The 16,214-nt window shown below is 39.8% G+C and overlaps 1 pseudogene; it reads right to left on the bottom strand.

The window, feature by feature from the left end:
- LOC130034970 (contactin-associated protein-like 3) overlaps positions 1 to 16,214 on the bottom strand; it is a 170,144-nt pseudogene that overhangs the window by 110,308 nt on the left and 43,622 nt on the right.

The raw sequence follows: 16,214 nt of genomic DNA, 5'->3' as shown, positions 1-16,214 counted from the left end.
GTGAATCAGAAGGACTGATGATTGTGAACTTCTGGATTGATGGAAAAATCAGGAACAATTATGAACAGCCACCCTTCAGCCAAGTATTCAGTATATTGGACCTACTTTAGTGACAATGAGGGCACCTCTGATTATGGTCATGTTCAATTAAATTCAGTTAGCTAAGAGAAAGGTGCTGGAGTGATAGCACAGTGGTAGGGCATTTGCCTTGCACGTGGCCAACCCAGCCGACCTGAGTTCGATTCCTCCACTCCTCACAGAGAGCCCAGCAAGCCACCGAGATTATCTTGCCCACAGGGCAAAGCCTGGAAAGCTATCCGTGACATATTCGATATGCCAAACACAGTAACAAGTCTCACAATGTTACTCGGCCTGCTCAAGCAAATCTATGAACAACAGGAGGACAGTGACAGTGACAGTGACTACAATGTAAAGAACTGTTTATTCTATAACTTTCTTTTTGCCATTTTTAAAAATGTATTCCAAAGAGGATAATTTATAAAAGAATTTCTAAATGGCTGGCTCTATTTGAAAAAATGATTCATCTTTATACATTACTTCTATATATAGTACTAGCAACTATAGGAATGTTAGGAGAAGAAAAGGGAAGTAGTAAGTGAATAAACAGCTTTATATAATTATTATTATTATTATTCTCTTTCAGCATATCTTTCTTCCACCAGATCCCAAACTCAAGCAAACTTATCTAAACTAAGTCAAATGTATTCACTCATAAGGAAAACTTTGTAAAAGTGGAACTTGAATGAGGTAAAGGTCAAGCCACTACTACCGATTCACTTTCCAGAATTGAGAAAGAGGTCAAGAATAAGGGACCAAGGCTCAAGAGAGCTCAGGACAAGTAACCATAGAGAAGACTGACCCCAACATTGTACTGGTAAAATGGCAGAGATCATTCATCAGTCACCTAATTTTGGATTAAGAGTGAAAGTGAATGGTAATGTTTATTACTGTCACTGTCACTGTTCTCCCATTACCCATCGATTTTCTCGAGTGGGCACCAGTAACATCTCCATTGTGAGACTTCTTGTTACTGTTTTTGGCATATTGAATATGTAACGGGAAGCTTGCCAGGCTTTACCATGTGGGCAAAATACTCTCGGTATCTTGCCGGGCTCTCCGAGAGGGGCAGAGGAATCGAACCCAGATCGGCCACTTGCAAGGCAAATGCACTACCTGCTATGCTATCACTAGAGATTCAGCACTGCCAAGGGAGCCATAGGTTAAGTACCACTGAGGATAACATAAATTATCAGTCATTTCACTATAGTACAATGAGTATTTAGTGAAATGTCTTTACAGTACACAGAAATGCTGACATTTAACACAAGGATACTCAGGGGATTCTGATTATTGTTGAGTATTCCCTAACTTTGGGGTATAAGTATGTCATTAAATAGATTCCATTAAAAGAAATTTATTTAGAGCCTGTCTTTCAACTACCCCAAATATCAGGCACCAAAAAAAAAATTGTGCATGGTGTGTTTATTTAATAGGTACAAGTAGGCATTGATGAACTGAAGGTTCAAAGCAAGGACTCAAATGGTTCTGGGGACCCCGCATGCCGGGTCTTACCCTGGCTACCCAGGTGGATGAAGGCCTCCAGAATTAAACCTTGATTCAGCAATTTGCAGTCATCAGTGCCAACATTGTAATAGACTCATCTCAGAGACACTGTTTTTTACAGGCAACTATTTTATAACCAGGCTAATGGTCTGCATATCAACAAAACTATGAAAAAGAACATGTCTATCATCCTTTGATATGCTTTGCTTCCAAATATCTAGATTCCTCTCACAGATATTAATGAAGCCACATATTAATAGCACACTCATCATCACTTCTGTGCATCTTGAACATTTGTTCAACTTAACAATTGAAAAATGTCACTGATATATTAGTGCATGGCTGCTGTGTCATTAGATGAACTGTCCACATTGGGGAAATCAGACAATTGATGTATAAGGGAAAAGTAAAAATACAATGGCAAGATGACTCTTGGCAGTTGTACAAGAATACTCACAGCACTTTTCACTGTTAAAAAAAAGAAATCTGAGCACCAACTATTGGATTTCAGAAAGAGAGAGAAGAGATAATCAAGATTATAAATAAAAATCATAATCAAAGTGAGAATGAGTTAACTTTAGCTCTTCATGTTTACTAAGCTAGATCTCAAAAAAGTCATAAAACTTACAGTATTATCTTACTGATTTTATATTTAAAAGCAAGCCAAGACAATTTTAACTGCCTATGAAAATTAGGGATTACAAAGAAGAGTATAACAAAGATCAGTTTTAAAAAAAGATGCAAGGCAATATCTACAAAAATGAGAATCTGAGGGCGGAAGTGAAGCATTGTCATGATGTATTCTATCAAAAGTACTGTCACTTGATTTTGTCGATGATAGAATGTGCCTATGTATATTATTTAGGAAAGATTAGTATTTATTTATTTATTTATTTATTTTCTTTTTTGGTAACACCCAGCGATGCTCAGGGGTTACTCCTGGCTCTGAACTCAGGAATTACTTCTGGTGGTGCTCAGGGGACCAAATAGGATGCTTGGAATCGAACCCTGGTTGGCTGCAAGCAAGGCAAATGCCCTACCTGCAATTGTTCCAGCCTCAGAAAAGTTAAAGCATATACTCTTTTTTCATTGGGCTGGAGTGATAGCACAGTGGTAGGGCGTTTGCCTTGCACGCAGCCAACATGGCTGACCCGAGTTCGATTCCTCTGCCCCTCTCAGAGAGCCCGGCAAGCTACCTAGAGTATCTTGCTCGCATGGCAGAGCCTGGCGAGATACCCGTGAGGTATTGGATATGCCAAACACAGTAACAACAAAATCTCCAATGGAGATGTTACTGGGCTCGCTCAAGCAAATTGATGAACAATGGGATGACAGTGACAGTGACTCTTTTTTCATAGTAATAACTGATTGATATCACAAAGCTTTGAATCACTGTATCACTGCCATCCCACTGTTCATCAATTTCCTCGAGCTGGAATCAGTAACGTCTCCATTTGTCCTAGCCCTGAGATTTTAGCAAGTGCCTCATTGGAGGCTCTTTCAGGGTCAGGGAAATGAAACCCATCATTGTTACTGGGTTTTGGCATATCAGATATACCACAGGGAGCTTGCCAGACTCTGCCACATGGGCAGGATTCTCTTGGTAGCCTACCAGGTTCTCCTTAGAGTGAAAACTAGAGGTCGCTTCCAGGAACTTGGTTTTATAGTCTCTGGATCGTCACCGTTAATGATATTACACATCACCAGGGGCAGTTTGTGGGTGTGACTGCCAAGCTACTGGAAGATGAGGGATCTGGGTGGAGGAGGCTCAGTCCCAATCTGAGCAGGCTTGGAGGTCTCAGGCCCAGGTCCCGCATACCTGGGTTCCTCTGCAGTTTTTTCATGCATGAGGCTCATCTGAGTGTGTGGAAAGTGGTCTTAAGCATGGCTGTGGTTGGGTTCCAGTGGTCTTCAGTTGTTGGGGTTCTGCTTGGGGTGGGAAGGGAAACTCAAACTGTCCACTTTCAGGGGCCCTGGTGAGGACAGTCAGGTGCAGAGGAAGGAGACTCTGTGTTGTTCTCTTCCGGGAGCTTGGCTTTATAGTCTCTGAATCTTGGCCATTGATGGGATTACTTGGGCACCGGGGGCAATTGGTGGGTGTAACTGTCTAGCTAGGGGATCTGGTTGGAGGAGGACCAGTCCCAATCCAGCAGACTTGGAGGTCTCAGCCCCAGGTCCCACACACCTGGGTTCCTCTGCCAGTTCTTTCATGTGTGAAGCTTGTCCAAGCGTGTGGAGAGTAGTCTTTGAATATTTATGAAAATTTCCTTCTCTAGCTATACATTTCATTAAATATAAAGATTGTTTAAATTTTAAGGATTTTGAAATTTGTTTAAATACTTTGAAATAGTTTTAAATCGTTAAAAATTTTAGAAAGTACTTTATTTTGCATCATTCAATATTATATCAAGCATTTGGTTTATTTCTTTTATTGATTTAAATTTTTTTCCATTTAAATTATAATTATTGGATAAATTATTTCATTTTGAAGGAATTTGTTCCTCTAAGAAGCTGTAAACTCTTTTAAACTATAAGATTTATACTTACAGATTTACACTTATGATGCATAAGCATAAAACTTTAGTAAATGATCTGGGCCAGAAATGAACCACAGTTAGCATGTGAGAGGACCAAGAAATCAAGGTTGCTGGTTGCTGGTACCAACCTGCCCTTCCTAGTGAATGCTGCTTCAAGAATCTTAGGAGTCATGCTTTATGTGCCTCTTGTCAATTCCTAGGGGAGATACTATACTTCCTGGTCAGGCTGTCAATTAGTCACTCTATCTTCACTTTGATTCTAAACTTATTTTAAAAATAAATAATTACAAAACTCTAAACAAAATATATTAAGGAGTGTTTCAAGACAATGAGAAATATATCTTTTATGGCATCTCTAAGCCTCCAGAGGACATGTGATTCTTTACTTCAATGTTCCTATGTATGGGAGTATCACCTTCAAAATCTTCATTCCACAACAACACTCTGGCTAAGGTGATCCCACTGGAATCAATCAAGAGATGATTGGATAAGGAAATAATGGGATATAAATATAATGGAATTCTGGACTATAAGAATAGAGAAAACCAAGCTGTTTATTGCCTAGTGGATGGGTGGGGGTTGTATTATGTTGAATGAAGTTATCCAGAGGTTGAAGAACAGGTACAGAACAATCTCTCTCATATGTGCCATAGAAAGAGACACATAGTAAGAGAATAACAATTGCCCAAAGGCAACAGAACCTGAGAAGTGGTAGGCTGAACTGGGGTGGGTGGGGAGTTAAGATGAAGAGACATCTGAGACAACAGTGGGGAGGGAAGTAGGCATTATAGTGGAGAGTGTGATGTTGATACATTATAGCCATAAAACCCTACTAATAACAGTATTGTAAAGCACAGCACTTAAAATCAGTGTTAATAAAAGATTCACTGTTGGGCCAGAATGATAGTAATACAACGGGTAAGATGCCATGCAGGTGGACGACTGGTTAGATATCTGGCACTACATATGGTCCTCCAAGTACTGCTAGTACTGAACCTTGAGCACAGAGCTGGGCGTAAACCCTGAGCATGGTTGAATTTGGCCCCTAATCACAATTAAAATGCACTGAGGAGGTGAATTTTCCATACTCCATCCATTTACTATGCTTAGGGTAGAGAGGCCCTGCTGGGGTTTTGGTAAATCTCATCACCAAGCAAAGGGATCACTGTTTATAGCTGCTACCTACAATTATTGATATGCTATACAAAAGTGACTTCTGTCGAGAGTGGCTAAGAAGTACTTCTTGGCGAGTTGCAGATCCTGGCTCAGGAGGACAAGGCAGGGTACCTGGCTACCTCTTATGGGCTTCCAGGTGCTACCATTGCTGTCATATGCTCAGGGGCCGCACTACTGAGTCATCAAGCTCCAGGTAGAAGAAGAACCAACCGAGAAAAGGAAAATAATCCTGACATATGGCAGCATGATTAACACAGAGCATCTGGAGAGGATTGGCTTTAGGAACTTACAGAAAAGCAGTTAAGACTAGAGAGGAGAACAATGCCTTCCAATGCTGTTTGCACAGAGAATGATCTAGAAAACAGTAAGGAACCTGTTGAACAGACCTCATGACCTGAGACATTAGCAGCTTGTGAAACAGAGGCAGGCACCAACCTTTTGGAAGCTTTGCAGATAACTGTGATATAAAGGTATTGCAAAACACTAGTGTCAAATTTCTTTCTTTGTGCATATTTAAACAAGGCCACCTAGTAAATATGCACTTTGGGTCATGATTTTTTCAACTTTGTCCCCTCAAGATTGCCACTGACCATAGCATAATTAAAAATATTCATTTTTAACTTTATTTTAAAATATTTGTTGTCTTGGAGCCAAAGCAATAGTACAGTGGGTAGGGTGCTTGCCTTGCACGTGTTAGAGGCAGGTCCAATCCCATGCATTCCCATATTGTGGTCCCTGAACCCTCCAGGAGTGATCCCTGAGCACAGAACCAGGAGCAAACCCTGAGCACAGCTGGGTGTGACCCAGCCCCAACCCCACAAAGAATGTTTGTTGTCTTAAAATAAGCCGGATTACCTGTTCCTTTCACTTACCTCCCAAATAATATGTGTCACCAAAATGAATCTGCCCATGTAGGGAATGTGCTATGGAAGTTGCATTATCATCTACTGTCATACTCAGGTGACTCCCTCTAGTAGACATGGACAGAGAATGCCACTGTCCATCATTTAGTGCAGAACCTGAAAGTAAAAAAATTAAGTTAAAATAAATTCCTATAAACTCTACAGATTTTGCCTCTAAACAGGACACATGCTTGAAAATATAATTCACATCTTGGATCATCTTGCAAAGGCACAGTGAGCTCAACCAAAGTCTGTGCAGCTCATTTAGCTTCTTGGACAAAAGAAATCACAATCTGGAGGAGGGTTGGAGTCTCTTGGAGAGAGAGAGTAAGAAACTCTAGATGCGAGATTATGGGGAAAGAGGTGCACATTATGCAATTAGGCAATGCACTTCGATTCATAGATTGACCATTGTTAGCTAGGAGGAGGGTACAGTTCATGCTGGTTTAATGACAGGTTGATCAATGAATTTGGTGAGTAGAGGGTTCTCATATCTAGGCAAATATAATCTATCATTTACTTATATATTTTATAACCTAATTTACAATGTTCAACTTGCAGTATTATAGTCTGCATGCCCTCTGCCAAGACTGTAGCATTTGGCAGTCACTATCTGCTGTCATTTCTTGTATGGCAGTAAAAAGGCTCATTTCTTGACACTATCATTCAGTTACATTTGAAAATTACAGACATGTGACAGGAGAGATAGAACAGTGAATAGACTGCTTTCCTTGCACATGGTTGGCCCGGGTTCCATCCTCAGCACCTCAAATTGTTCCCCTGAGTCCAGCCAAACAGCATCCACAGAGTCAGGAGTAAGCCTGGAGCACAATTGGGTGTGGCTATTAACCCCCACCCTGTTTTTAAAAATGTGAAAATTATAGACAAAGAAGAAATGAAATAATGAAGGGGCAAAGAGGTAACAAGAATAGAGAGTCCAATTATTTTACATTAGAAAGTGGAACAGCCTTTTTTTTGGAAAAGAAAAAGTTTTTATTGAAAAACTTTAGAGAGATGTGAAAGGAGGGAGAGATAGAGAGATGGAGAGAGAAATAGAGAGAAATATAGAGGCATGTTTTTCTCTCTCACTAGAAAGGGGGGAAAAAGGTAAGAATACATTCAAGGAAGGATGTGTGAGCCATTTTCCCAGAATGAGGAAATTCAGAAAATGTGTGAAATTCCACATCTCAGGCAGATCTAGGTGAAAGAGACTACTCCAAGGGCCTCATAAAAATGGAATTTTCATGATTCATCCTAAACAATCATAAAATGAACTATTTACAGTGACAGGACATAGGGCTTATTTCAATCTTGTATTTATTTCAGTCCACTTCACTAATATCTGGAGAGTTTGTAACATAAGATATTTTATAAACTTTTATGTTAGAAATATAATTTTCCTTATTTCTGTGTACTGTTACTCCCTATAATAATCTTAAAGATTTTTTGGAAGAATATGTTATCAATTTTTGAAAAGAAGTAATCTAAGTTATAATAAAACATGAAAATTTGTTGAACAAGATGTAAAGTATTTCAAAACGATGTACCTATTTATATGTGAGTATACATACACTTGTACATATACATATTTTTAATGTGTTCATACTTAAACATTTATAAAAATAGAGTTAAATCTGAAGGAGAGGCTCTTAAATATTAAACTAAATTTTTGGATTAACAAAGTATGCTTATTTTTTATTTTGACATTTTTATATTTTCCATATTTTCCAAATGCCATAGTGTACTCTGCCAATAAGTATTATTTTTAAAAAACTAATGTTAGTTTATCCAAATGAAGTCATTTTATGTTAATTATGTCTATGATATAATGTTTTTTTCTCAAAGTGATAGACTGGAAAATGATCATGAAGTTTAGTCTGGATTAGTTTAGACATTGCCACCAACTGTCCCGTGACGAAGGAATTTAGAGTAAATGAAAAGTGAATGTTGCATCAGTCATAAATAAACCAGTAAAGAGTAGTGCCCCAAACCACTCATCCAGGCATTTTTTTGTTAGCTTCTTGGAGGCAAACATTCCCACATTTCAACAAATAATTAAGGTCAGTTTCTCACACTGGCCCCAAACCATGCAAATCTTCCTCCTTTGTGCTGTAAGTGTTAATCAACCTTGGAGGAAACAAGGCCCTGTCTCTCTCTCTCATGGGGAAACACAACACTTGATATAGCAACTGGAGCTTCTATTGAGATGTGGCATATGCTACGTCCATTCATATTTCAACTGCGAAAATTAAGCCAAAGGCAATGACTACATTCCCTTCTTCCCATGCTCTTGGACTCCATTAGAAGCACAGATGGTCACTGGTACTCAGCAATGCACAGAGATGCTTGCTTCAATTAAGAGGGCTTAGGACTTGGTCAATCAGGGGAAATGAGTCACAAAAGAAACACATCGAACTTTGTCTGATAGTAAGTTCTTCTTCACATGGGGAGTTACTTTTCCTTTCTCTTCTACTTTCCAATAAACTTTGCTAGTTTCAAAAAAACAGAAAATAACTTTATTCATTCATTTAATTAAAAACATTATTATCTAATCTGAGTTTATGCTCAGGTTATTAGTTAACCTCATTGGGGCAGACCCTGGATGATTAGATAATAATAGTAATAATAGACTAGCAGTTTCATTGGTATGTTTGCCAACTAATAACCTGAAAATGATATGGTCAATTTACAAACCTATCGAGTTAAAAGTCAACCTGTAAGAATTTGTTTCTAGTAAAACTGTTATCCCCAAGTAAAATATGATCATATATTTTCAGTAGACTGTCTGAAAGCCATTTCTATCTTAATACTACATACAGTGTTTATTGTCCAATTAACCAAGTAAATCCATGTTCTTCCACTGTTCTTCAAACCATCTTTTTGATTTTTCCTTGATTTCTGATTTCTGATTCCAACATGGGCTTGAGATCTAAGAAATGTTCCCAGTATAACCCAAAAGATCACGAATCCTGTTGACAATGCAGCTGTAACTATTTTTTTTCAAGTCATTAAATCTTAATTTTATGCTTCCTGACACATTTACAGATTTACAGGAATGGAAAAGTTTGAAGTTAGTTCTTTGGAGATGAAGCAATAGTACAGCAGGGTGGGTAATTGGCTTGCATGCAGACAATCAAGATTTGATAACCAACAAACCTTATAATCCCCTGAGGCCTGCCAGGAGTGATCCCTGAACACAGAACCAGGAGTAAGCCCTGAACACTGCTGAGTGTGGTCTCAAAACCAAACTTATAAAATTCATCTCCTCTATCAGTAAATACAATGGGTCCCATTCTCTTGACCCTGAAAGAGCCACCAATAGGGTAGCGTTAAAAAGGATGAGGAAGGATAGCCTCATAAAATCTCGGGGCCGACCTAGGCTGCCAAAACGAAGAAGGACAAAAATGACTGTAGTTTCAATGCACGTACGCCGGCATTGGATGCATCCATTGAGGACCTAATGGTGCAAACACGAAAGATCAAGTATGACATCATTGGTCTGACCGAGACAAGAAGGCATCAATCACATCACGCCGTTTTCGACACTGGGGAAGAACTATTCCTCGGAACATGGACAAAAGAGGTGTTGGTGGTGGTGGTGTCCTTGTCAACATGAACTTGGCCATAAACATTGATTCATTAGAATGCCTAAGAACCCAAATTGGAAAATTTCACATGAACAGATGTGGCTCACTGCCAGCAGTATCTATCTTTGTTGTCTACGCACCAACATCCAATTATGATGAAGGAGAAATTGAGAAGTTCTACATGGAGCTGGGGAAGTCCTATAAAGAAGACCACACCTTCTAAAAGATCATTGTTGGTGATTTTAATGCCAAGATAGGACTGAGAAGATCAGCCATAAAACTCCACATCAGGACCCATGGCCTAGAATGGAACCAACAGGGTGAGAGACAGTCCAAGTTCATCGTGTTAACCAAGACCATCCATGATAACTCACAATTCCAAAAGGCTAAATCTGAACATTGGACATGGGAGTATCCCAGTGGACGGTTCCACAATGAAACTGACCACATCATATTCAATCGATGGTTTTGCCTGACTGATGTTGCTATTGTCCCAAAATTCCAAATGGGATCTGTCCACTGTCTCCTTCATGCAAAATTCTACTTCACAGAGGAGGGAGAAAAAGCTGCAAAGTTTAAGAAGAGAACTACCAGAACAACCATCAACAGGGAGCTCTTTGGTACTATTGCAGAAACATGGGAAGATGCCATCACTGACAACATTGACAAGGAATATGATTGACTGGTTCAGCACCGCCATGATTGTGCGAGGAATGCCAAGAGAGAGATAGCCACAAAAAGATGCCTGTCTTCAAAAACTCTCGAGCTCATTTGTCAATGTGGCTTGGCGCAAGCCTCAGGCAACCGCAAGCTAATGTCCAAACTCCCAAAGCAGTGAAGGGAATCAATAAAGGAAGACCTCCAAGAGAGAAGAGCAGCTGCGCTGGCAGATGTGGCAGAAGCTGGGAAAAGCATTCGCAATGCCCGCCTGTCGTTCACCAACTACAAGACCAAGATGACTGCCCTCCAATGTCCTGATGGATCTCTCACATCTTCCAGAAGGGCAATGGAGAAGATTATCCAGGACTTCTGCTCGGATCTCTTTGATAGCCTTGTCCACCTGCCGACATACCAAATTCCGCAGGATGGATATGTCGTTCTCAACGTTGTCCCTTCCGAAATTCAACATGCCATTTCGTTGGTAAAGAAGTGAACAGCACCTGGCCCAGACAAGGTCAGTCCTGAACACCTGAAGAACCTGCCGTCAGTACTCATCAATACACTGGCTCGGCTCTTCACACACTAGCTGTGTGAATGCAAGTTTCCATCCCAGTGGAAAAACAGCAGGACTGTACTACTGTACAAGAAGGAAGAAGACATCCACAACATTGGCAACTATCACCTAATCTGTCTGTTGTCTGTCGTCTACAAGCTGTTCGCTCGAGTTATCCTGAATAGGATTGGCAGAACGCTAGATGAAGGACAACCATGCGAACAAGCCAGTTTTCGAAAAGGATTTAGCACAATCAGCCATATCCACATGATTGATAACCAAGCTCACTGAGGTTTCTCGGGAGTTTAACTCTTTCTCACATTCACCAATTTAAAGAAAGCCTTTGATTCTGTAGAGACAGAAGCAGTCCTCAAGTCCCTAGCCAAACAGGGCGTTCAAAGTCAATACAGCAGGATCCTCCATGAGCTGTATTGTGGATTCACTACCAGGATCTCACAATTCTAGAGGAAGGTGATCATTGACGTCAAGAGAGAGGTTCGGCAGGGTGATACCATTTCACCGAAACTCTTCAGTGCCACCCTCGAGTACTACATGCAACAACTGGAATGGGAAGGAATGGGAGTGAAGATAGATGGTCTGCAACTACACCACCGCCACTTCTTTGATGACATCATTGTTATAACACCAGACATCAGCCAAACGGCACAAATGCTGGCCAACTTCAACCGTGTGTGTGGAAAGGTTGAATCTAATGAAGACAATGTTTATGAGAAATGGTCTCCTTCTGACGTTCCATTCACTCTCAATGTCTACCTGCCCACATACCAAATTCCGGACGAACATCTCCAAATGCAACAGTTATGTGTACCTAGGTCGAGAAGTCAACATGTCGAACAACCTGGCACCTGAGTTGTGCAGGAGGAAGAGAGTGGCTTGGAACGCCTTCAAGAATGTCGAAGAAATAGCTAAATGGACAAAGAACCTCCAGCTCCAGGCACATCTCTTCGATTCCACTGTTCTTCCTGCAATAACATACGCCTCAGAGACCTGGGCCCTACGAAAGCAGGATGAGAACTCTATTTGGGTCTCTCAAAGAGGAATTTAAAGAGTTAAGCTTGCAGTATCATGCTTCACTCAAATGAGAGAGAGAATTGGAGTTCCGACCTTTGTGGACAGTCAAGAATCAGGGATGCTGTCTCGTTTGTCAAGGCATCGAAAATGGGATGGGCTGGACACGTAATGAGATTTGGAGGCAACCACTGGACTAGACCCATTACCGACTTGATTCCAAGGGATGTCAAAAGATCGTGTGGCCACCCACCTCTGAGATGGTCAGACTTCTTCATCAAGACCGTGAACGATCAGTTTGAGGCTCTTCATGTTCCTAGAATTAGCAGATGCCGTTGGGCTACTTAGCACATGACAGGGATGAATGGAGACATTGCTGGTGCTCACTTGAGCAGATCAATGAGTAACAGGATATCAAGTGATCAAGTGAACTCTTCTATTATCAGTAGGTTTTGTTTCATATTTGTGAAAACAGAAATGTTCTCAAACTCAAAATTTATTATCATGAAAGGTAACGAAAAAATCTAATTAAAACATGAAGAAATTGATCCTAAAATAAAGTCCTCTATAACTCAGAGAACAACAAAAAAATCCCTAAATGCTTCTTCCAGTCTGACAATTCAGCTATCTTTCTTAAAGGTGGTAAAGCATATCTGCAGCATAATAACTACATCTAACTACATCCATTAAAGTGGCCTGGAGTAATAGTACAACAGGAAAGGTGTTTATCTTGCATGCAGCTGACCTGGGTTTGATCCCTGGCACAGTTTGTGACCCAAAAAAACAAAAAATTATAGACAGTGAAAGTCACCACTGAAGATGGGAATACATCAGAAGAAAGGCAAACAGAATAATAAAACTTATAAAAGAAATAAGGGAATCAGCCCCGGCAGTCGAACTCCATGACCCAACCACCACCACGCTCCAGGTCATTTTCCACATGCTTGGGCCGAGCTTCACAGCCGAGTGAACATACTCCTAGACATTTCCCATAATTACCACACTATATTTGATTGGGTTCAGACAGTAGGCAACAAATCATAGAGAAATATATATATATATATATATATATATATATATATATATATATATATATCGGCGAGCCCGGCAAACTACTGAGAGAATCCCGCCCGCACAGCAGAGCCTGGCAGTCTAGCCATGGAGTATTCGATATGCCAAAAACATTAACAATAATGGGTCTCATTCCCCTGACCCTGAAAGAGCCTCCAATACGTTGGGAAAGACGAGTAAGGAAAGGCTGCTAAAATCTCAGGCCTAGGATGAATGGAGGTGTTACTGGTGCCCGCTTGAGTAAATCGATGAACAACTGGATGACTGATACAGTGATACAATGATTAAATAAAATGAATGGACAAGCCACTCACCTATCAATAACTTTGTAAATCATGTTTTTAATGTAAAAATCATAAAATTAAAAAATATACAAACTGATGCACTTTGACACAAACTGTGGTTATCAGAGGGAAAGAGATTGTAAGAATTGGGAGAAAATATGGATTGAGAAAAAATACCCTGGAGGTTTAAGAAAAAGTGCTGGATTTAAGATAACCATTTAAATGTTTAAATGTATATGGACTAAGGAAAGGAGAAACACGTCCTTGAGCTGATCTCCTAGCAGGAGGAGATCTTTGTCTTAGAAGAGCTTCCTGAAGGAAGGGCTTTACATATGTTGATTGTGCTATCTCACCTAGGTGTGATTGGTATCCCCAACCTTTGGAGGCTGGGCTCTTGACTAAGGCACTGAGACCAAGTGCCAGGAGACTAAGAGGGGAAAGAAGGAGACAGGAAAGAAGGGCAGCTTGAGACTGGAATGGAGCACTCAGTTAGATTGGAATAGGCGCGTGGGGAGAACGAAATAAATGGCAGGACAGAGATTGAAATAAATGGCAACTGATCACCAACCAGCTTGGCGGCCCCGTTCCCTCCTTCATGTGTTTGTTGGCCTCTGTCAGAGGTAGGGGTGGGGAAGTGGCTCATCGCCACCTAATGTACGTGATGAGAGTGCCCACACTCCCTTTTGAACACACACCTATTAGGGAGCACATTTTTACCTGCTGTGACACTCCTCAGTGGATGTACAAGATGGAAGAGACTCAGCTGAAGTTTTCCATCATTTAGAGAAAGACTGAGGTCTCCGGACCCATGATGAAACCAGCTAGTAAATACATGTCCTGCTCGGTTCCATGTCCGAAACTGTAAAGCAAGAGACACTTCATCCTTTCCTGGGGTGCCTGGAACAGCCAAGTAACTCCTGGGGCTCAAAAATGTTATGGGCACAGGCTGAGGATACAGACAGGAGAAAGTCACATTTCCCTGTGGATACAGTAAAAGACACTGTTAGGAACAGGAGGGACAGTTTCATTTCAGTAGCAGCAGTTTTCCAAGATTCATCTTTTTTGCAAACATCTCAGTAAACACGTATTTTAAATATTAGTCCTCTCCAAGTAGACAAACAGAATCATTCACAATCCTTCATACCATTCTACTCTGGATTGGTCAATGTTTGTTTGTTGTTGTTATTTTAGGGCAACACCCAGCATGCTCAGGGCTTACTCCTGGCTCTGCTTCGGGAATTACTCCATGTGGGGTTTGGGAGACTACATGAGGTGCTGGAGATTGAACCTGGTTTGGTTAGTTATCCAGCAAGGCAACCACCTTACCTGTCTGTGGTACTTTCCCTCTTGCACCTAGTTTGGTCAACGTTTTAGGAAATTTCCAACTTCATTTCTCAGTGTTAGCAAAGGGATCTATAGCAACTTTCTCCCTAAGTTTTTGGGCTGAGTAAAAGATACAATAGAGGAGAGCTTTTCTCCCTTGAGATGTTACATGTTTTCATCAGTGAAACAGGATCATGAGTTCCAGGAATTATTCTTCTATTTTTTTTTTTTACTCTGCACTTTCCTTCTTTTTTAAAAATTTTTATAAGTGAAACACCATGAGGTACAGTTGTAGACTTACAAATTTTTGTGCTTGGATTTCATGGTGGTGGAAAACGGGCACTGGTGGAGGGATGGGTATTTGATTATTGTATAATTGAAATCCAGGAACTATTCTTGTCACTCAGATGATAGCAACTCTTAGTGGGAGGAATATTTATGGACATCTGAGGGAAAATGTGCAGTCAGCCAAGATGAACCAGAAGCAGACTTACCTCTTCAAAAGTTCTCACAGGCTTTCACCCAGAGGTGTTACTGGCCAAAAGTTTAACCCATCAGTTGGGAATGCTCTTAATTTTTCACAATTCTATTTAAAAAACAACACTTTATAGTCTAAATTATTTTCATTGCTCGATGAACAACTCTCTTTAATCATAATGTCTGAAGAGAAAAATCTGAATGCAATTCCAATTAAGTTTGCTATAAGAACTTTTACCTGCTATTGGATATGTTTTCATAAATTTCACAGGGAAATTTATGAAAACATATATGTCCCCAAATTTCCCCTCATCCTCAACAAATATTATGTTAAGAAAAACAAGACTCTAGACACAAGAGCATATTTTGAAATCACTATAATCAGGTCAATGTAGTATTGGTATTGACATAGATATTTCAATGGAACAAAAATAGTCAACAAAAGCATCGGAGATGTTCACATATGCTCAGGATGGAGTGAAATTTATGATGATTCAACTATATGGAGGAAAAGATTTGGTTCACTGCTCTAGCAAATAAACAAATGGAAATTTATCAGATAAAAATTAAAATCAATGCTTATGTAACATAAAATGATACAGATTTAGATTTTTAAAACAATAAAACCATTAGAAGATGTTACAGGAAGATTCATGAGGCCAGATACATTGTCTAAAGTTTTAGTCACATTCTGAAAAAAGCTACAAGAAAGTACATAGATAAACTGATGACTAACAAAAGTATCTATGCACCCAACATACCATAAAATCTTTAAAACAAAATTAATACAAAAAATGTTTTAACTAAAAATGATAAAATGTTGTTTACAACATAAAACTATAAATTAATATGAAAGTTCTTATAAAAGTAAACAGAAAGGTATTCAAAATAATAAGACATAATAATCAATGTTCACATTGATAAGAAAATAAAATACAAATCTATGGAAAGCCAGAGACTGGCACACATCAAAAAGAACAAGACCAATGCCAAAGTGGATGCAGGGAGAAAGGGACTCTCATTCACTGTTG

This window comes from Sorex fumeus, unplaced genomic scaffold (genome assembly GCF_029834395.1).
Source record: "Sorex fumeus unplaced genomic scaffold, SorFum_2.1 ptg000063l, whole genome shotgun sequence".
Taxonomy (NCBI): domain Eukaryota; kingdom Metazoa; phylum Chordata; class Mammalia; order Eulipotyphla; family Soricidae; genus Sorex; species Sorex fumeus.
This window is presented reverse-complemented; position numbering and strand designations above follow the sequence as displayed.